Source organism: Euphorbia lathyris, chromosome 2, assembly GCF_963576675.1.
Source record: "Euphorbia lathyris chromosome 2, ddEupLath1.1, whole genome shotgun sequence".
NCBI classification, from domain to species: Eukaryota; Viridiplantae; Streptophyta; class Magnoliopsida; order Malpighiales; family Euphorbiaceae; genus Euphorbia; species Euphorbia lathyris.
Genome location: NC_088911.1, coordinates 125,975,002 through 125,996,946, shown reverse-complemented (window position 1 = coordinate 125,996,946; position 21,945 = coordinate 125,975,002).

The following is a 21,945-nucleotide window of genomic DNA, read 5'->3' as shown; positions in this document are numbered from 1 at the left end:
GATTGGGTTGTGACACCCAAATCCAACTGCACTCAGAACATTGGGATTGATCTTGAAAAAACTCCAGTTGAGCAAGCTGATGAAGGTGAAGAACAAAGACAGGATGATACTCAGCTTAATGCTGAAGGAAATGATCATGCTGAGCAGGATAATATTGAGGAAACTCAAGAGGCACATGATGTTGACCAAGTAGAAGAGGAACACCAAAGAGAGGATCTGAATATTGAAGCTGAGGTTGAGGATGTAGATGTTCAAACTGACCCGTCACCTCCAAAAACTAAGTCCCTCAGAAGGCTGAAAAAGAAAGTTGTCAAAACTCCTCTCATTGATCTCCTAGCGGATTCTCCCTCTTTGGAGCAAACTATGGATCCATCCAATATCCATTTTGAGTATTTTTCCCACAATGTTGAGTCTCCTCCCAAAGAATCGGAGCAAAATCAAGCCTCTGTTACTCGCAGTGAGGAACATGCCAAGACTCCACAAAATCGAAATCCTACCGAGCAAGAGCTCGAAGATCCACCCACTCAACATGGGGAGAAAGCTATGGATCCACCTGTTCAAACTCAACATCCTGGTACTGCACCTCAACAAGTCCCAATTCCTCAAGCTAGTAAGCAGCCAACTCCACCACCATCCAGCTCCACCTCCATTCCTGCGTTTGATCCAACTTCCACTGAGCAACATGCCTATCTTAGTGCAACTCAGTCTGGCCGTCGCATCATCGAAACGGATCAATCTCTTCTCCAGGAGTTCACCACTTCTGATGCTGCTAGGTCTGCTCATCCTGAGTCAACAAATATCTCTGCAATCACTCAACTTCTCACGGAAATTAAGGGACTCAAGGATCTTATTAGTATTGTGACCACCATCCAATCACAGCAACCTAAGCAAGATCATATTGCCAAGCTGACTGAGCTATTCCTTCTGATGATAAACCACATGAACTCCCTTGAAGGTAAAATCAATAATCTCTCTGTCCCTAATCAAGGATATGCAACTTCGGCTGAGTTAGATCAACAATTTTCCAAATTGAGAGCAGAACTACCCAACCTTGGGCCAATGGCCAATCCTGAGTATGCCATATCTGCTGAATTGAAGGGATGCTTTGCCAAGCTGACTGCCGATCTCACATGTACACGAGAGCTCATTTCCTCCACTTCTCAATGTACAATTGATCAACTCAGTGAAGCCGTGAGTCTTCTCAGTGTCAACAAAGCTCAGATGGATGTTGAACCCATCAATGATAAACTTTCACAAGGTATTCTACAGGCCATTCGCTATGACAATGCTCAACGCATCTTCTATGATTCTGCCCTCTTGAAGATGTATCATCAATCCTTTGCTCAGATCACCAGCTCCCTTACTTGGCTTAGCAAGTCCCATGAGTGTATTGTCAACCTGATCACTGGATCCATCCTCGTTCCTCGAAACGTTCGTGATGATTGCGTTCCTGTAATAGACGGCTTGAGTGAGAGCACGAAGCATTTACAACGCTATTCGAATGTTCTATCCTCAGCTGCAAGAAATGACACCTTTGTCTACAAACCCGATGCTGGCAAAACGGGGGGAGAGAACTCAACCTGGAACTCAACAACAGACTGGTGCATCTGGAAGCAAAGTGAAAGGAAAGGGTAAGGCTGTGTGAAGAAGTGAAACTGTGAAGAAGTGAAACTTAAGTTTTTGTGTGTGAAACTGTTTTTGTGTGTGTTTAGAAATATGAAACTTAAGTATTATGTATTTTTATGTTTCATCCAATGAACTGTTTTTTCTTCTGTTCAAATGCCATGCTTGTCAATACACATCAACATAAACAAATTGAACAAACAAATACTCAGTATACATAATAACGAGTAAACTAAACTGAGTATTCAAGCATTTCTGAAAGCTGACTTGACTCAAAATAAATTAGAACTAAATATTGTCAGTACACACATCCTTAGTTTATCTCAAATAAATCTTGGTAGGTTTAAGAGGTAAATTAACAGATGCAACCCTTACGGGGGAGAAATTTCAGAAATATGAAAAATAAATCAATCATGGGGAATTTCAATTCTGAGTTCCATAATTATGCATTTTGCCAACATCAAAATGGGGGAGTTTGTTGAAACACCTTTCCACAAGATTTTGATTTGACAAAATCATCCATGATTAAGAGACAATTAAATTTAAGTGCTTTATTTTAATTGTACTAATCCGGTTGTTCAATGTTGAGTATAAATATAAATAAATATAAATATAAAAAGTAAGACAGGAAGAGGTCAGCATAGAAGCCTAAAGTGTCAAGCTGAGTGGAATCAAACTTAGCATCAAAAAACAAAGACATACACACCCACAACAACTGTCTCACAAAGCTGAGCTGACTAAGGATATACTCAGCCTGAAAATTGCCGATGACAAAGTAGAAGCTGAGTGATTCTTCAGGACAGCATGAAAAAGTCGTTTGCTAAAAGACAATGATTACCGCCCCTCTGCACCAATAATTGAATCCTTGGAAATACGCAGAAGACACATTCCGAGATGTATGGGTCAATGAATTATTGGTAAAGGACAACTGACGCAAAAAGACAAGTCAGACGCAAGAAGACAAGACAGACGTCTGAAGGAATGCAGAGGAAGGGAATGGCTGGAACAGTCTGAAGCTGACCAGAATCTGTCCCCTAAAAGAGCCGTTTTAACATTAACGGCTACATCATTTCAAAATGATCCGATTCCAGATTTTCTCCTATATAAGGACAATCAAAATCCTTGGATCATGGCTGGATCACAAAAAGAAAAATACAAGAGAGAAAAGATACAAAAGCACTTGGTTACAAAAATATATCTTACACCTATCTTTCATTCTTTGTGTAAATGCTAGAGTGATTACTTGTAATCTTCTAAAGTGTTCTTTACTTGAAAAGGAATAAGTGTTTATCAATTGTAAAATCGAGAGTGTTGTGCTGAGTGTTTGGTTGTAAACATTCAGTGGTAGAGAAATCTAGGTGCTGGGTTGTAGCACTTAGTAGGAGTTGAGTAGACGAATAGAGGAAGGTACTCTTGCATATTCAACTGCCTTGTAATTGGTTTGTGCTCTACCTTTAAAGAGCTTAGTATTGGATTCTAAAAGCTCGGAGGACTCTAGGGACTGGACGTAGGCGGAGAGGCCAAACCAGGATAAGTGATACTGAGTAATCTCTAAACTCTCTCTCAATATATATATATATATATATATGTGCATGTGTTGTGTGTGAAATTTACTCAGCATATAAAATTGTTTAAACTTGACTCTGAGTAGTTTCAAGTGCTGAGTTAGAAGCTGACCTCCAAGAGTGGCATTATCTACTTATAAATAAAACAGCTTTAGTCAATATCCGTCCAAAGCTGTCTTATAGCATATCTGGCCAAGCTGACCAAAAGCTGACTTGACAAACCTACAAAATAACTAAGTCAGCATACAATTAAACGAAAAAGTTATATTAGTTCCTAACCCCCCCCTTGGAACTAATCACACGGGACCAACAAGAATATTATCATCATCAACAACAACAACAATAACAACAAAGCCTTAGTCCTGAAAAGATTCGGGGTCGGCTAACATGAACCATCATATAAAACCGTGAAATCAAGTCGTGTCAACGACACAAATTCGCTCCCTCCACTCCGTCCTATCCACTACCATATTTTCCTCAATTCCCAGTAAACTCATATCACTCTCGATCACCCTCCTCCAAGTTTACTAGGTCTTCCCCCCCTCACCACTACATCCCTTTGTCACTCTTCGGTTCTCCTAACCGGCGCATCAAGCGCTCTACGTCTCACATGGCCAAACCACCTTAGAATATCATCAATTCTTATAATATTTTATTTTGAAGTCTTCAACGGTCATTTTGTATTGATTGAAGTTTAGTGGCCATAATGTTAGAAAATGTAAAATTAAGTGACTTTTATGTTATATTTTAAAGTTTAATAGTCATAGTGTGAAAATGGGCAAATTATTAGAAGCATCTGGTTCTCCATGTCAAATGGAGGACCTTCCATAAATATTTTGACACGTGTAACATGGACCCACTTATATTATAAAAGGCTTCATTATTTTAATTATTACGTGGGGTCATAATACACATGTCCAAATGTGAATTGGCGGTCCTCCGAGTGACATGGAAGACGTGGTGCTTAATATAAGAACTCGTGAAAATGAGTAAAGTTCTGTGACTACAGGCTTAATTTAGCAAAAAATAATAATAAGAATAAGAAAAATCTGGAGAATCCTGAGAGATTTCCTGGAGAAATATCAGGGATGAGATTGAAAACCCGGTCGAGGTGTTTGGTATTATATTGAAATAGGGATATGGATAAAGATTGAGATAGGGATAAGGATAAATAGTTGGGATAAGGATAAAATATGATAGTCGAGAATTATTATTCAATGTTTGGTACGTGGGATAGGGATAGGGATAAAATAATACATTTTACTATTTTAACCATATTTAAACTACATAACATTAATTTGAGGGATAAGATGAACTTTTCCATCCTATTAAAATTGCAGGAGCTTATCCCACCTCCTTATACCACCCCCCTCCTGGGTATAGGATTTGAGGGATAAGAAGCTTATCTCTCATCCGTCTCACCCTTCTATCTCCCAAACAAACACGGGATAACTTATCTCGTATTTTTATCCCTATCCCACCTCCTATATCCCTTCTAACAAACACCCCGGGAGGACATGACAAAAAATCCCCATCTCCGTCGTGTTTACAACCCTACGTGGATATTTGTTTAACATTGCAAATAACACTGAACGAGATATGTGTCACATTGTTTATTTATATCATGTTGTTGTTTATATGTGAATATCATATTGTTTAATTAGAATATATATGTGAATCTTATAATATTTATTTTAAAATAAATAAACAGTAAATGTAAATAAAAACAATTAAAATTAAAATATATTTTTTAATAAAATATTTATTGAATAAAAAAATCTAAATTTATGAGATAAGGTATGTTTTTTTTTAAACCAAATAAAATGATATTAAGAAATTAAAGAAGATTCATTAAACTATAGAAACCAAGAAATCAAGGATAGAAAAATCACTAAAGAAACTAGCATTGGACCGAGCATGGCTAGCCATAGCATGACCACTCCGTTCGCTAATCTCGAGATGAAGGTCACAGAATAATCTGGACGTCTAAGTAGAATATGTCTGATATCATCAATAACCACTTCCACATCTGAGCGATCTGAAGCAGTACCAAGTAATTTGTCAGTAACAACCTTCGCATCGCTCTCAAAGATCACATTACTAAAGTGCATAGACTCACACCAATCCAAAGCACTCTTAATTGCAAGAGCTTCAGCAAGAGGGACAAAAATAACATCCGCCCCAACACTACTAAAGCAAGCCAAAAACTTACCCAAATGATCTCCGAGGACCGTCCCTGCACCATACCGCTCCACGTCCGCGAATAAAGATGCATCCATGTTGCACTTAGCAAATCCCACCGGCGGCCTCTGCCATTGACCCGCAACCGCACTTCCATGTCTCCTCCCCTCCCTGCCGACTCTAGTATTGGCCGCCTGCCATTCCGCTACCATCATATTTGCCCGCCGAACCACCCCTTCAATGTATTCACCTTAGGAATTCCAAAGAGTCATGTTTCTATTTTCCCAAATAGCCCAAAGCAAAACAACTATCTTAACCACCAAATCTACAGAAGCCGTCCTAACCATTTCTAGAGCCCAATCCTCCTCCCACTCCGACTCGACCCCTGGACTCATAAGCCCTGCCTTCTACCAGCACGCTCTAGCAAACTCACATCCCACGAACAAATGCCATCCATGCTCAACGTCAGCCTTACACACCACACAATCAATTGGGACCGGAGCGCCTATGTGACAGACGAAGCCGCAAAGGCAAAACTCTAGCACAAAACCACCACAAGAATAGACGAATTTTAGGTGGAATATCTATCCTCCAAATCTTCCGCCATCCCAAATGTTGTGCAGTACCCGAGTGGAGAGAAGCTAACCTCCTATATCCTGACTTGGCCGAATAGGATCCATTAGAATTAAAATGTCATAGAATCGAGTCATCTCTATTGCTAAACGACACCACCATGTTAAGAATACACTCCCTTTCCCCCAGGTCGAACCATCGCTCAATCTTTTCCCTATCCCAAAGACGGGTGCCACAACCGCCAGCTGATTCTCTTCCGTGCAAGCTGACTCGATCATTCTCTTCTCATCATTAATGAGCCAAGGATCTTTCCAAATGGAAATCTGATCACCCCGCCCAATTCTCCACCTTACTCCATCTTTAATGACCTGCAAGAAACACCAAATACTTCTCCAAACTAAACTTGGGTTATTACCCAACTGAGAAAATAAAAAAAGACATGTGAGGATAAAAAAAAAACTAAAAATATTGTGTCACATGTTTTATACTAATTGCATAATAGATGCTTCACAAAGTAATGGTTTTACGTTTTTAATTTATTATCGGATTTCAGAATAGATTCAAAGATGAAATCTCTTTAAACTTGAAAAAAATGTTTGGATTTTAATTTATTTTTTTAACTGTGCAAAACACGTGATAAGAATTTATAAAACATATGTGCATATATACGTATCTTTAATTTGTTATATTAACGAGCGATATATAACATAAACCTAAATAATTTCTTAAAGTTGTCTCAGTTGGTTAACATTAAATTCTCAATTTACCACTTATAATGTTAAGGTAAATTCTCTCTAATGATACGTGATATCAGACCAAATGATATCACATGCGTGACGTTATCGCTATCCTCATTGCGGTCTCGGACCAAAGAATGTTAAGGGTCCAAACACATCCAAGATGGTCCAAGCCCAACGAGTAGCGGCCCATCACAACGCCCAAACCTCTAACCTTAGCGTCTCAAAGACCTTCTAGAATCCTACGAGATAAAGGATTCTTCCTAGGGCTCGGACTCGTTAAGGGATCAGGAATCCTAACTCTATAAAGATTCCCAAAGAAAATGACAACCTTAAACCTAATCATGCACTATAAATACACATGTATAAGCACAATGTTCGGTACGTTAACTACTATCTATATATCATTCCATTCGGTCTTAACTCAGAAACGACTTAGGTATCAGAGTGGGTTTGCCGGACTCTGACTCATCTGACCTGCACATTGTTTTGTAGGTACAAACACGATATAAGATCATCAACATAGTTTAGGCATGTGACCAAGTTCGATAAGGATTTATAAATAAGGTTACCCTTGGATGAAGGTATATTGACGAAGACATAACATAACAAAGATAATATGATCACGTGCACGTTATTGTTGAAAAGATTCAAAGTTAAGTTGAGATGTCCATCAATGAAGAATTAGATTCAAGTTAGAGCTGATAAGATTTGACAAGAAGTTTAGTCATTTCAGAGAACATGATTTACGCCATATCACAGATAAACCCTTTGTTTTTTTTTGTTTTTTTAATGTTACATTTTATTTATTTATTTATAATTTGTCATCTTTCTCAATTAGACTTGTCATTGTATTTTTTTTATGTGGATCATCTCCAAATTAAAAATTTCTACGTATGATAGGATTCAAATTCGAAATCTAATTTATGCAACTTGAAACTTTTAGGGTCCGTTTGTTTTATCTGCTGTTTGCTGTTGCTGTTTGCTGTTTCCTGTTACGGTTTGCTGTTTGCTGTTTGAAAAGGCTGCTGTTCCAAAAAGCTACTTTTCGGCTACAAAAGGCAAACAGGAGGTGTCTAACCAAACACCTTAAACTCTCCTTTTCAAAGTGAAAAGGCAAACATGAGGTCGAAAAGCCGCTACCAAACACCCCCTTAACTACTCAATCCAACCTTAATTGATATTAGAGATAAACTTTTAGTCGGCTAAGCAATCTTTCCGATTCATTTATTGTATTTCTCCAATGTGATAGTTCTCATGTGACATTTATTTTTGGATAAAGTAAAAAAAATGCATGTGCTTTTACGTTTTGCCTAATTAGTATTTGTAATTTTTTTTGCCAAATGAGAATTGAAGTTTTCGTTTGCGACCAAGAGATGACCGAGACTTCTCCGTTTTACTAAAAATATGGGTCTCAAAATTAAAATGAGTGTTGACAACCTCAAAATTGACAAATTCAAAGACTTAATGAAACTATAAACAATTTAATTCTTCAACTTTTTAATTTTGAGGTTATTTAGGTGTTATTTGGTGAGGAGAGAAAGCACCGAAAATAATGTTTAGAAAATAAAAAAATATGGTTCCATAGTAAATGTGTTACCAAACAAATTTAATCTTTGAAAATTTTCATTTTGAGGTCATTAATTGTCATTTTTATAGTGTCAAACTAAACGATCATCGTTTTTTACAAAACGAAAACCTCAATCCCTGTTTGGACAAAAAAAAAAGAACAGGTAGCAGTATTACAAAACGTGAAAGAAAGTTTTTTTTAGACTTTATCCATTATTTTCTAAGTGATTTTCTGTATAATAAGAGAGGTGCCGATTAATGGACATAAGCATTTTGTTGCTTAAGTCAAGTCAATGTTACTCTAAAAATAATAATAATGCTTAAGTCAAGTCAATGTTACTCTAAAAATAATAAAAAGGTAATAGATACTAGAGTTTTAAGCATATATACCTAAAAGATTCTTATAAATTCTCTATTTATAGGTTATTGCGACTCCTATTAAGATTTTGTGGTGTTGTTTTTCTATTGGAAGATCGCTCTTCCCAAATAAGGAACCTCCACGTGTATCAACTTTCCTTAATTGTATTCACATTAGCATTTTCTAGATGTATGTCATGTAGGCTCGTGTCCGTCAGCCATTAATATTGTCTTTGTCTGAATCTCCGGTTTCTGGTCATTAGACATTCAGACTAACCTTGTATTAGCTTACAATCGAATGTCAAACATCTGAATCTGAAACGTCCTGGTGTCCGCTTCATCAATCATAATCCGAACCCTCTATATACGTTCTCAAGACAACTAGTCAGGACATCCTTAGATTAGTCTTAAAGGTGATATTTGCATGTTATTAGAAGCTCACTCACCCCACAGAAAGGGCAACAACGTCTTTTAAAGCTTTGATAACACCTCGATGCAAGACAAGTGTATGATGTGGATATAGGGACCCCAAAGGTCTCTTTAGTTTGTTTGTTTACTTTAGATCCTTATGAATTGTGGGTTGGTTGTATCTGTGACAATTACTATTCCATCTTTAATATAAGTTTTCAGTATTTGATTTCTCATTCAATCTGTTTATACTTTGCTTAATTGGTTTAAATCATTCAAAAGTCCAAAGATTAACTAGGTTCATATTGCGAGTCGAATTTGATTGGCTGTAATCAAAGACCTGTGAAATTGACAACCTCATAGTTGATAAGAACCAAATTCCTGAATCTTAGAGCTAGCTCAGCCTGTAACAAAGGAATAGCGGGCTAGGGACCATAAAAGGATAAGTAGGTTTAATCGATTTAGGCTTAAGCAACTCAGAGTAGGTAAATGATTAATTATTTAATTAGGTTGAATCTTAAATTATCGTATCATTTCATTCCATTGCTTGATTAATTGTCTGGCTTAAGATCACCCTAGGAGTAGTTTGTTACTCGCTGTATAAATCCTGTGGATTCGATACCTGAACTTGTCCAGATTACTAGTTCATAACTACGGGGTACACTTATCCCTTAGTGAGCCTTTAAGCGTCAGCTCGGGGCGCATCATATCCTGGTCAGATTATTCCCGATGGCTTTGTGAGGTAATGGGTAGTTCCCTGAACTGTTGTATCTTCAGCAAACTTTACTATCCAAAAATCCGAGAATAAAAACACCATACAACTTTCTTTGATATCTTTCATCGTTACTTTAATGGCTTTTATAACAACAACAAACCTTGCTCCATGAAGCGTTGGAAGAAATATTATCTCTTTTTGAAGAAGAATATAAATTATCCAGAGAATTTTCTTTTCTTTTGGAATTTTAACAAAAGGAGATAAAATGTTATTGAGAAACAGACTATTGAGAGGAGGCATTTATAACCGTACATCGATATATACCCATGAACCTCTAGACTTGTAGGGAAGGTCTCAAGGCATATCTTCACAGGAAGTCCTTGGTCACTTGGGATGTTGGGTGGATCACCCTGAGCTTTATACCATGAGGGCATTGCCCAAAAACCCTAATTCTAGTGCGATCCTTATTTGAATTTCCATCTATAAATATTTCCCAAACTTCAGAGAGTTTTTGAATCTTACCAACTTTCTCTGAAATTTCTACCATGAAATCAGATAGTGCTTGCGCCTTAAAAGCTTTTCACGGCTCATAATGAATATCAAAATTTGTTAACTTTGAAACCCATTCCGCTATCCTTCCCCAAGTTTCAGGCCTTTGTAATACTTTCCTCAAAGGCATGTCTATTCTTACCATAATTGAGTGACTTTGAAACTAATATCGTAGTTTCTGCGCTGTGATTACGACCCTGAATGCCAATTTTTCCAACTTCAGATATTTGAATTTCACATCCCTTAAAACCCTACTAATGTAGTAAACTGGGAATTGCTATGTCCTCTCTTCCCGAATCAGTATCGTTCCCACCGAATATTCTGCTACACTTATATACAAGTGTAGAGTTTTGCCAGGTAGATGTTTGCTAAGTAATGGTGGTGAAAATAGAAAGAGTTTTAATTGTTTAAAGGACGTTTGGCATTCTGCCATCCAGTAAAGATTATTGGCACCGTTGAGGCTCTTAAAAAATGGCATGCATTGTTTGGCCGAACATAAGGGCGTCTGTTGTCGTTGTAGTCTGAAGAGCCCTAAGAATTTTTTTTTTCATGAAGAGTAGGGTCGGTCATACTGTTGTAATCCTTGAGAAGTGGATACTTAAATCCTCTTGGCATGGGTTGACTCATGTTGTGCTGAGAGGAGTATCCACATCTACAGTCTCTGGCATTCTTAATTCTAACCCTTCATTCTTCATAGCATGTCAAAGCTGCTTTCTGATGAGGTTGTAAACCTCATCCTTCAAAGAACTCTCCTCCACCTTCGGTTTTGGCTTTTGCCTTGGGTTTCTCTGATCTAGGGATCTAGAAACCTCTGGTCTTTTCTGTGTGCTTCGTAATGATGAATAAAGGATTCAGTAGAATCATGATGAATGCCTCTTCGCCGCTATAGAGATCTTGAACCTTCAGGTTTTAGAATATGTTTGAGAGGTGAAGGTGATTGATAACGCCTTCGGTATGGAGAACTAACATGTTTCTCCTTGGATCTTCCATGGATCATTTTAGGTTGAGATTGTTCTGAGAATCCTCTCTTCTTCTGATAAGTTCAGATGTCATATGTCTTGTAGAACAAGTCGTTGATCCCTGCCTATCTCCATACCTGCTAGCTTCCTTTGCCTCCTTCAGCTCAATCTGCATGACCTCCATCTGAGTTGCATGCTCCACTCTGATAATGTTGATCTGAGTTGCATGCTCCACATTCTGGCTCTCCATTAAATATAGGGTAAATAATTTATTAGTCCCCGTCTTTTTACCTAACACACTATTTAGTCCCTCTATTTAAAAAAACACATTATAAGATCCATATTTTTGTCAATATTAACCATTTAGTCATTCTATCTAGTTTTTTTTAGATTTTTAACCGAACATATCTTAGCTTTCAGGACAGTCATAATAGATACAAAATGACCATGTTACTCTGTTATTTTCAGTCTCTCTATTTATGAGAAATATAATAGCTAAAAATCTAAAAAAAAATAGATGGAAAGACCAAATGGTTAATATTGACAAAAGATAGAGATCTTATAATGTGTTTTTTAAAATAGAAGGACTAAACATCGTGTTAGGTAAAAATAAGAAGACTAATAAATTATTTACCCTTAAATATATGTATTGAGCTATGGATGCGGAATTCTTATTATTTAGAAAAGTGATTTAAGATCTAACCAAGCATCATAAATGATGTGTAATGCCGAAACCTCATAAATGAGTCATAAGAGTATTTTCAAGGGAAATTTACAAGAAGTTGTTTAGTCTTTTGTATATTATAAACCATATTTTTTATTTTTCAAAATCATCATTTTATTTTATTTTTTGGTAGAAACAGGAAAGAAAACAAACCAACACCGAGACAAAAGCTAACCTGAGATCAGCCTAGGAAAGCTAACCCCAACTCTGTCCTCTAAAAGGAGAGAAGAAAGATAGATAGGGGGATCAGAAAGGGTGGAAACACCTAACATCCCCTCGTGCCCAGCCGCCGCCAAGCGATCCGCAATTCGATTTTGTTCTCTGTAGATGTGGCTGAACTCTAAGGACTCAAAGGAGGAGCCAAGACTTCTTATTGCTTTGATAAGGTTCTGGCTACTAAGACAAAAAGCATGATTATTAGAGATCATACTAATAGCCTCCATATTATCAGACTCCACAGCAAGCCTTTTAATACCCAGATTTCTGGCAAGCTTGACTCTAGAAAGAATACCCTAAAGTTCCGCTGAAAAGGATGAGCCCAAACCCAGGTTATGGGTGAATCCAGACAACCAGGCACCTCCCGTGTCCCTGAGCACGCCTCCAGCCGCGATCTTTCCATTGCTGAGATAGGAGCCATCTGTGTTCAACTTAACCACCCCATCCTTCGGCCTACACCATCCAACGAGTAGAACCTCTTTATTCTGGGTAGAATTGGCAAGGGGGTCCCCTTTGAAGCTTCCCGTAATGGTCAGGAGCTTTTTAGAGAAGAACTCGGGTAAGTTCTGAATAAAAACAGTCTTCTCACCAAAGATCTCCTCGTTTCTCCACTTCCAAAGGTGGTGGCAGATAATAGCAAATAAAATGTCTCCCTGCTCCATGCTAGCCATTAAGCTACCTTTAACCCCATTGGAGAACCAGTCATTCTCAGGGTAGGCAAAGAAGGAGGGGATAATGTGGTGCGGAAGAACTTTCTGCCAAACCTCCTTACTCTTAGGGCAGTCCCTAAGGGCATGGCACAAAGATTCAACTTGGCCTCTGCATCTACTGCAAGCACCTGAATCCGCCAAGTGACGTCTATGTCTATCCGAATTAGTCAGCAACCTGTCCTTGACTCCAAGCCACAGGAAGCTCCTCATTCGGTAAAGGATTTTCAGAGCCCAAATGGATTTCTAAGTGTCCGAAAGAGGGTCAGATCTGTCAAGAGTAAAAGCTTCAAAGGCAGACTTGCAAGAGTAAGCTCCATTTTTTGTCAGGGCCCAGCAATGCCTATCCTTGTCCTCCTCAAGGTTACTAATCTTCACTCCCCTGATTCTGAGGAGAGAATCAAGGCTCAAGAAGGAACCAAACATAGACCAAATCCAGTCCCCATCAGAGTCCACCACATCGGCAATCCTCTAGTTGCGGAAATTGCTAGGCGGGGGAGAGCAGCAAACCTCTATAAGAGGTTTATCTCCGATCCAGGTGTCATACCAGAAGCTTATGGACTTACCATTACCCACCTCCAGGCCAACCCCCGTGCAGAACTCAGCAAACACAGCACTGAGCCCTTTCCAAAGGAAAGAACAATTGCCAATCCTCTCTTTAGGGCCCCCAAAGATTTTGTCCTTTCGATACTTGCCACAAAGCAATCGAACCCAAAGAGAAGAAGGGTTCTGCCACATTCTCCAGAGGAGCTTCATCAACAAGACCTTATTGTTATCTTTAGCTTGTCTGATGTCAAGACCCCCCTGCTTTTAGGCTGGCAGACCTCCTTCCAACGGACTAGGTGAATCTTCCTACCCTCTCTAGACTCACCCCAAAGAAAACGCCGGTTGATTTTATCAAGCTCATTGAGAACCGGCTCAGGCAACTTACATGCTTGCATGATATGATTGGGAGCTGCGCAGTTGACATACTGAATTAAGGTTAGACGGCCAGCCAAGGAAAGAGAATTGGCCTTCCAACTAGCACACAACCCATTAGTTTTGTCCAGAGTCTCCTTAAAGGAGGCTTTGGAAACTCTATCACTATGAAGGGGGATCCCAAGATACTTTCCCAAGGATTGGGTAAGAGGGATACCCGAAAGATCGCTAAGCTTATTACAGAGGCTTCTATCTATGTTCTTAGAGCAAAGCATCCGGGACTTGTGGACATTGATCTTCTGGCCAGAAGCAACGCAAAAGCACTCCAGGATATTCATGACCACACCAATTTACTCCTCATTCCCTTCCACAAAGATCATCACATCGTCAGCGAAGAACAAGTGGGAAATAGGAGGGCAAAATCTGTTAATGGACACAGGATGGAGACTCCCCTTATTCACAGCTTCTTGAATTAGGTGAGCCAGCCTTTCCATTGCTATCACAAAAAGGAAAGGGCTCATAGGATCTCCTTGACGGATACCCCTAGAAGGAGAAAACTCATCAGACATATCTCCATTGATCAGAACCTGGAAAACAGGAGAAGACACACAACCTTTAATCAAACTCCTCCAGTTCTCAGGAATACCATCTTTACTTAAGCTATCCAAAAGAAAGCTCCAGTTTAAACGATCATAAGCTTTCTCCAGATCAAGCTTGAGAGCCACGATCCCTTTCTTACCCTTCCTCATTTTCATGGAATGGACCATCTCCTGGGCAATTACCACATTGTCCATCATTTGCCTACCAAGAACAAAGCTACCTTGATTTTGGCTAATAATCTCAGGAAGGATCCGCCGGATCCTATTCGCCACAATCTTAGTGATAGCTTTGTATAAAACATTACATAGGCTGATCGGCCTCATTTGTAAAAAGGAGGAGGGCTTTTCAACCTTAGGGATCAGAACCAGGATGGTTTTATTCACCAGGCTAATCTCGTTGGAACCGCGTAAGATTCCAAAGATAAAATTATAGACACCTTCCTTCACCGAGTCCCAGTGTTTATGGTAGAAACTAGTAGTGATACCATCGATCCCTGGAGCTTTAGTAGCTCCAATACTGGTGAAGGCAAGATCAATTTCTTTCCGGTCGATAGGATGAAAGGCATCAACAATTACCTCCTCCTCCAGCCTAGGAAAGGTGACCCCAGAGTGGGCTTTGTACAGATCCACAACTTCCTCTTTAAAGAGGTTTTCATAGAACTCAAGAGCAAGGCGACGAATATCTTCTTCCTCATAAATCCAGTCACCATTAGAATCTTTAATAGCATCGATCTGGTTCCTTTGCCTTCTAATAATAGTAGAAAGGTGGAAGAATATGGTGTTCCGGTCACCATCCTTAATCCAAGCCTTCCTAGATTTCTGGAACCAAAGGAGCTCTTCCTGTCTAAGGACCGCTTCCAGCTCATTCTGGAGAGATCTAAGATGACAATTCATACTGTGGTCAAAACGGATCTCCAAACAGCGTTGAATGCCTTCCATCCTCCTTAAGAGTTTATTTTTCCTTCGAATAATATGGCCAAAGATGTTTTTATTCCATCCCACCATATTTCTTCTAAACTCCTCAGCAGCAAGGAGAACATTAGAATGGGGTTGCCAATTATCCTTAACAAAGTTCCTGAACTCAGGATGGGTGTCCCAAGCAACAAGGTACCTAAACGGTCTATTCCCTTTGGGCCGATGACCTTTAACCAGCTTAACGAGGATAGGACTATGGTCCGAGTGGCGAAAAGGGAGGTTCATCACGTTTACCTCAGGAAATCTATAGATCGCCGCTACATTCGCATACACTTTATCCAACCGAACAAACACGTTGTTCCTTTTCCAGGTGAACTTGTGGCCAGCCGCACCAAGGTCCGATAGCCCGCAAAGATCCATATTCTGCTTATGGTTAAGGCACCGGTTGATATAATGATTGCCCTTCCCCCTTTCTGATCACTCATCCGGGAAATATCATTAAAGCCACCAGCGACCAACCAAGGATCCATCATATTCGTACTAATAGAGAACATGATCTCCCAAAGCCTCTTTCGGTTAGTCAGGATCAGATCGGCATAGACAAAGGACACAAAGAAATGTTTGTTGCCAGGATAACACACCTTGTTATGAATGAATTGGTTATCAATAGTAATAATATCAATACTTACACGACCTGGCTTCCAAAAAAGCCAGATCCCCCCCTGCTCGACCAGTCGCCTCCGACCTGACACACTTCCAATCCTTAAACTTTTTAAACACCTCATCTGCTTTAGAACCACTAACCTTGGTTTCAAGAAGAGCAAAACAAGAAGGGTTAAATTGCTTAATAAGATCATTAACATGGATGTGGGTTTCCTTGCTAGCCGCACCTCTAACATTCCAAACAAAGAAGTCCATCAGAAGGAAGACAACTGATCACAGGCACACACCCTAGAGCATGTATTTATTCGGGGCTCCTGAGAGCCTAGAAGAGGTGCCAGCCGGCCCTCTTTTATCCCAAGAATCCAAAGAACCAAGGTTCTTTTTAAGGTTAGCCTTAGGTTTCTTCAAAAGAGACTTATTAACTCCTATAGACTTCCCAATTAGGGGGTCTACAAGGGGATTCAGGACACTAACCTCATTAAGCTTTGCTTTCCCTGTCGAGCCAGTGATCTGGGATTTCCCCTTGGCATAAGCTTTGGGATCGAAGAGAGGATTAATAGAGTCACCAAGGATGGTAGCTGGCTCAGTAGATTCCAGGCTTGGCATACTTAACTCCATGTGTTCAGTTGGTAACTCCGAATCCTGACCATCCACAATAGACAGGGCTCCGAATCTAGATCCTGAACCGGAAGATGAGTCCCTACCAACACCACTCTTAGTATCAAGAGGCCTAGCCTTGATCTCAGGAGCAATTTGGAGAGAGGTCATCTCCTTGCTGATGTCTGGAACTTGATTCCGAGAAGCATAAGCACGTGGCTTCCTTCGGGCTGACCTTTTGGCCAACATACATGGCCCAAAATTCTTCTCCTCACCTTTGCTACCTTCATCTCTGCCTATGATAGGCACCACCACCTCCTCGACCACTTTCCTTCTTCTGGGGCAGCCATCATAGGTATGGCCAAACATACCGCATTCATAGCAGATATTGTGAATACCTTCGTATTCAATATAAAAGACCTTATTCTGAACGGAGAATTTAGACAGAAGAGGCTTAGCAAGATCAATGTCAATACAAACCCTGGCAAACTTGCCTCTTTCTGCCCCCACGGTAGTCTTGTCAACGTGGTGAACTTTTCCAACCAGGCCACCAATCTTATTCAGAAATCTTTCATTATAGTATTCAATGGGTAGACCTGGGAATCTAACCCAAGTAAGGATCCTATTAACAGAGCAATCATGCGGATTAAAATTTGGTACCCAAGGCCTCAGCGCTAAAACATGATTAGATATGATATAAGGTCCACCATTAATCACTGAATTGTAATCTTCTGCCCTTGTAAATTTTATGACATAATAGTCATTCTCCAGATCCGTGATGGTAACCTTCCCTTTCTTTGCCCATTGGGCCTGGATCCTCTGGGCAAAGTAATTGAAGCTTATCCTTTTCCCAAGAACAGTGACAATTAAGGAGAGTTTCCATTTGGATCTAAGAACCCGCTTGTCTTCCGATGAAAGCCGGATAACAGGACACAAAAGGTCCTCTTGCTCACCATCCTCAATATCTGAGTCAAAAACATCTCCCTCAGAAACCTCCTCTATAATGTCATCCTCAATCATGGGTTCTTCCTCTACCACCCCCATTACCTTGTCTTTCCAGGATAAATTCCCCAGCCCTAATCCAGGGTTACCATGAATACTGGGATTAGACCTAGGAACTGAGATTTTTAGGCAAGTAGCCCCCTGGGCCAAAGCCCCGCTCAACGGGGGAGCCACAAAATCCCCAACATCCCTAAACTCCGTGCCATCCTTCGGGGCCTCGCCTTGGGCATCCACCTTTAGTGCCGGCAACCCCGCATCGCTGACTACACTTGTAGGAGCGCCAGGCGAAGGCCTACCGCCCTCCCCAGCCGGGGCGATAAAATCTGCAACGCAGGCCAAGGATCCCGCCCCCCGCTCATGCTCTCCCTCTCCTGCAACCGGCAGAGAAATGGAGCCAGCGCTCCCGCCTACACCATCAACCAGTCCCAGCGCCCCCGAAACCGCGGCCGTAATCTGGCCACACTCCGAGCCACTAAGCCCCGCCCCAGCAACGCCTTCCTCCGGAACAGAAACCCGTTCCCTCGACCTTTCACGGATACGGTCGGTACTGAACCGTCTAACCCGCGGAGAAATATCCGCCGATCTCCTAGCCTCCTCCGCCAATCTTCCATCCGGATCCAGATCCACGCCCAGCCCCTTCGCCGCCACACGAGTCGCCGCCTCCTTCGCAGCCCGGCCGCCCGCTCCTCCCATCGTCACCCTAGACCTAGCCTCCCGTTCATTCGCCATGAAAAATCGCCAAAAGAATCGCCCGTTTGATTTTAGGATTTAGGTCTTAAATTCAACTATTAGTTATAGTTAATTTAGTTATAACTAATAGAGAGAGAGAGAGAGAGAGAAAATTGAGTTATAAAATTGATCATGTGTTTTAGAGAGAGAAGATAGATCTAAAAGAGAGAAAAAGATCTAAAAGAGAGAAATAGATCTGAGAGAGAGAAGATAAATCTCAAAATTCTCTATCTTCATAAAAATTCTTCACCATGACAACAGATCTGAGAGAGAGAAGACAGATCTGAAAAAGAGAAGATAGATCTAAAAGAGAGAGAAAGATCTGAAAGAGAAGAGATAGATCTCAAAACTCTCAATCTTCATAAAAATTCTTCACCATGACAACAGATCTGAGAGAGAGAAGACAGATCTGAAAAAGAGAAGATAGATCTAAAAGAGAGAATATCATCATTTTATCTTCTCTCTATAAATATTAATTTTCGCTCTCTTTAAAAATAATCATTTTATTAATTTTCTCTCTATAAATATTAATTTTCGCTCTCTTTAAAAATAACACATAAATAATTTGAAATCTAAAAATTAAAGAATTAAAATTGCGTAAAATATCATTTAATTCTTGAAAATTATAATTTTAAGGCCGCTATCGGCCAAATTTGGTAAAGTCAACTCAAAATGACTAACGAGACCAACGGCATGATTTGTTTTATGATAATAAAAAACCATAGATACCGCAAAAACGTGAAACCACATAAGTTTTATTTGAAATTAACCCTAACTTGAATTATATAAAATCAAGAAAATAATTATTTTAAATATAATTTAAAGACTATGGTTTACAAATTAGGATTTAATGATATATTTTTTAGAGCTTAAGATTTATGAATCGAGATTTAGAATTTATAAATTAAGATATAAAAGCATATTTTATTTAGGGTAATTAATTTATTAGTTCCTATATTTTGATAAAACACACTGTTTAGTCCCTATATTTTTAAAAACACATGGTAAGGTCTCTAACCTTTTTCTCAGTGAACTGTTTAGTCATTCCGTCTGTTTGTTAGATTTTTTACTGTTTATGAATTCGGAAATGACTACATTACCCTTTATTATTTACCTTCAAATTTCAGAAGAGGAAACTCAATTTAGAAGAAGAAACTATTTGTATGGAGAACAAGAAAAAGAACAGACCCAATGCTTACGAATTTGAACGATTAAGAAGAAAATCAAGAAGAAGAACACTCAAAGTTGATTTCAGATGCAGTAGAGTTTAAAGGAAAGGAAAATAAAGGAAAAGAAGAACGCAAATCCAAATTGACTAACAGAATCTTCATGAGATTCTAACGGCATGAACTAAACAGTTCACCGAGAAAAACGTTAGGGACTAAACAGTTCATTGAAAAAAAGATTAGGGACTTTACTGTGTGTTTTTTAAAATACAGAAACTAAACAGTGTGTTTTGTCAAAATATAGGGACTAATAAATTAATTACCCTTTTATTTATGATATATAGAAACTAATGACATATATATAATTACTTTTTATAAGTTCTATAGTATAGTATAATTCTAATTTTTATAGCTAATAAAATTATCTCCAATGGGGAGTGTTTGAAGGTGTCTTTGAACTAAGAGTCTGTTTGTTTTACCTACTGTTTGTTGTTGTTGTTTACTGTTTGCTGTTATGGTTTATTGTTGGAAAATGTTGCTTTTCCAAAAAGCGGGATTCTCTGCTTTTGTGGAAGGTTGCTTTTCAGGTGTAAAAAGCAAATATGAGGACATTAATCAAATACCTAAAACTCTCAATTTTGAAAAAGTCAAACATGAGCATGAAAATGAGTAACCAAACATCCCTAAATGTTGTTTGGAGGGTTATCATTTTTCTATTCAATAGTATGTCTTCATACAAAAAAAAGGACAATTTAAGAAACCTTTTTAATTGAAGATTGATGATTTTATAGAGTTGAATGTTTGAAATTTTTTTAGAATATCATTTAAATGGTCCAAGATAAACTAATTTTGGCTTACAATATATAGGATTTTCCGGAAGAAAATATGTTGTTTTTATTTCATTGTCTCATTCCATGTCTCTTTACAAAAAGTGATTCCCATTTAATTAAAATAATCTATTTTATGAGTTAAGAGAACCACAATAAAAAGGATTAAACCTCTGTTTAGGGTTAAATTTGAGAATAATTTCAAGGTTGGGTGGGGTTAGAAAATAATTCTTAGGAAGAGGCTATTTCTCTGACCATAGTTAGTTTAGTATACAAGTGGCGCAATGGCTTCACGCCACTGCCCCAAATAAATATTAAAAAAAATTATTATTTTATAAAAATAAATATAAAAAGAAATTAATTTATCATTTTATAAAAATAAAATTATTATTATAATAATGTTATTGAATTTGTATTTTGTAAAATTTGATTAAAAATAAAATTTAATTTTGCTTGAAAACGTTATGATTAAATTTGTACAATTTCATACCTTAGGACTAAATCTGTACTTCACTTAAAATGTTACGGTTAAATATTTAGTGTATTACTAACAAAAAAAAATATGTAGTATATTAATAATAGAGTAAAATATTTTAGAAATTTTCAAAGAAATTGTGATTAATTTATACGTAACAGGTTTAGTTTTTTTAAACTGTCTAAAATATTTTACTATATTATTAATATAGTTACGAAAAAATGTAACTAATTCGATTTATCGACAAACTGGTTTAGAAGGTCTGACGTGGCTAAATAACAGTCAAACAAATTTTTTTCAAATTTTCGGTAGCGTATGGTTAAAATTGATCTTCCTTGGAAACGTTAGTGCTAAATTTGCATAATTTCATACATTGGGGCTAAATATGCACTTCGCTTGAAATGTTACGGTTAAATATTTAGTGCATTACTAATAAAAAAAATATATTTAGTACATTAATAACATAGTAAAATATTTTAGACAATTTTTAAAAAATTATGATTATTAAATATATAGCAGGTTTATTTTTTTGAAACTGTCTAAAATATTTTACTATCTTATTAATACAGTTATAAAAAAAATGTATGAAACTGTTTCAGTTTATCGACAAACTGGTTTAGAAGGTTCGATGTAGCTAAATAACAATTAAACAAGTCTTTTAAATTTTCGATAGTGTGTGACCAAATTTGATCTTGCTTGAAAATTATACAAATTTAATAACATTAGTATAATTTATATATAATTCTATTTTTATTTTTATAAATTAATAAATTAATTTTTTTATAAATTTTATTTTTATTTTTATAAAAAATATACAATTTTACTAGTAGGCAGGAATCCCGGGGATTCCTGTCCACTAGCCCATTACGGCGCCTATGGCGCCGTAATAGGACAACTCTACGAAAATGTAACCATTATGGTTAAAAGTACACCGTAATGATAATTAAACTAACCATGATAAAAAAAAAACAGTCCCTTCCTAAGAATTAATTTCTAACCCCATCCAAGTTTAAAATTATTCCCAAATTTAACCCCAAACAGAGGTTTAATCCCAATAAAAAGAACCACTTGTTGTGAGAGGAACATGGAAGGAGACATTGAAATGGAGACACATACTTTCTTCATTCTAAAACGACATATATTTCAGACCGGAAGATTAATAAAAAAACAA